Genomic DNA, 2,142 nt, shown 5'->3' on the forward strand with positions numbered 1-2,142 from the left:
AAGTCACAAAGAATTGTAGCCTAGTAACGCTCAGTCAGCTAAATTAAGAAATATCGGTAACACATGCATATCTATTAATGATATTAGTGAACAATGCAAAAAGCAAAGGATTCCATTTGTCACAATTAGTACACACGACAACTACTTCATAAGTTCATATGACCAATCAGTTAGACCACATGGTTAAATTCATTCATAGATGAACAATAGATGAACAACTAACAAAAGTCGAGAAGGATCCTTACAAAAACAATGATTGGTCAGGAATTTGGAAGGAGGGAGGGTCTATTATTAACGCTAGTGAAGGCGCATGTCATGCCAACTCTACAAAGTTAATTCCATTTACAAAAATCACATTGGAAAAGTATTGTGCATTCATGTTCTAGTCTTAATATCCCTTAGGTAATCTTGTTTTCAGCTGAACGATGATCATGTCAAGCTAAACGAAGAGGACGCCGACAGGGCCACATTGTTCCCTGCCCACCACCGCCCACTTCCACACGCCACCATCCATGTTCACCGCCTGGATGCCGGCCCCAGCTCTCAAGCCCCTAGAACCGGTGCGCCCACGGGTCGCCGCGTTGGGTATGTACCCGCTGCCACCACGTTGGACCTTCTCGTCCTACAATGCAATAGCCATTGCCTTAGTTGTCTACATCAGACATCTGAAATGAAACAAAAGTCAAATGCTACTAATTAGACGTAATACATCAAAATGTCAAACAGAGTCAACACTTTAATTATGCTTCATAGGATAAGAATCAAACATACATAGTTAAACCAAATACTTAACAAAGTGTCAACAACATTTCACAGATTTTTTCAGAATTTTTGAAGCACTAACCTGGCTTGGCTCAATGCCAATGTGGTTCAGCATATCAATGCATAGATGTAGGAATCATCCTTGTACTCTGCACAAACAAGGGAAAAACATGAGCTTTCATGTTTCCGTGTATTATAGTTGAGCAGAAGCAATACATGGACAGTAGTATGAATGTACAACAGTGGGAAAGTTGAGGTTCCCTGGGCTGAATGTCGATGAAAGGTGCCTCCCATTTGCCCTTGTAGTCCAGGTTCCTAATTATCTGACTACACAAATATCCCATGTCAGAAGTTGCAATGCCAATGCACACTACTGTTTGTCTACAATTTGACTATCTAATCTTACTCTAGCAGAAGTACCTTTTGCATCCATGGTCTCTTGCACCGGGGTACGTACCAAACTCTTAACTTCTTACAACTGATGATATTATTAGGCGATGGAATTTGGAGTAACTTCTTGCTGACAAATGATGATATTGTTGGGCATTGAATCAATTGAACCACCCAAACTACTTTCAATCCTTTCTCGAAAGACAAATCAAGGAGACCACGAGATAGAAAAAGAGAGAAACTTACCATTAAGATAGAGGACAAGTCAGGCAGTCTTGCACATGGTGTTGGTAGGCAGCACCGCCGTTGTCGGGACAGTTCGCGCCCCAAATCCATATCCTCCATTTTTGCAAGATTCTGTACACCACATCTTTCTTACTAAAGTGGGAGAAACCATAAATCGACTATCAATCATCATTAAGTGTAGAATATGGTCATTAAAATTCATTAAAATCATTGCACATCGCTTGCTTGATTCTCCTCTATTAAATTAGCATTCATCGCGGTGCCTTCTAAAGACAAGGCATGAAAGAAACACAAAGCACAGCCCAAGCACATTGGTTTATGTACCATACTCATTGTAAAAAATTAGAAGCTTCTGTAAGATGTGACACTGTTTACATTTTTGGAGTGAATTGCATCCTCGTACAAAGGATAGAAGAACTGAATGCTTATGTACTTATAAAATACAAAAGTGAAAAGGGTAATTAAATCATGTTGGGTTAAAAACCTTACGTTCCCATGGTTCTTTCTCAGATCAAAGAACTCAAAAAATCAGCAGTGGATATTGGAGCCAGGAGAAGAAACGACGTGACCTTCACCCACATCCTTAATGGCCAGCCTCATCTCCATGCCCAGGACGATCTGAAGCCTCCCTCAATAATTCGACACCTGCACGATGACCGACCGTCAGATCACAACACTCGGCTTGGGCAACGAATTCGAGGGATTTCTAGACCAAGCGTTGAGAGTACCTAGGGGTCACCTTGG

At 41.0% G+C, this 2,142-nt stretch overlaps 1 long non-coding RNA gene across 1 annotated transcript; it reads right to left on the reverse strand.

Annotated features, from left to right (window-relative positions):
• Positions 1-440: 440 nt before the first annotated feature.
• LOC119305331 lies at positions 441-1,270 on the reverse strand. Its single transcript, XR_005148619.1, has 3 exons — positions 1,183-1,270; positions 845-1,089; positions 441-665 (listed from the first exon to the last, which is right to left on the reverse strand). It is a non-coding gene; the product is annotated as an uncharacterized LOC119305331 (long non-coding RNA).
• Positions 1,271-2,142: the final 872 nt, after the last annotated feature.

This window comes from Triticum dicoccoides, chromosome 5B (genome assembly GCF_002162155.2).
Source record: "Triticum dicoccoides isolate Atlit2015 ecotype Zavitan chromosome 5B, WEW_v2.0, whole genome shotgun sequence".
NCBI classification, from domain to species: Eukaryota; Viridiplantae; Streptophyta; class Magnoliopsida; order Poales; family Poaceae; genus Triticum; species Triticum dicoccoides.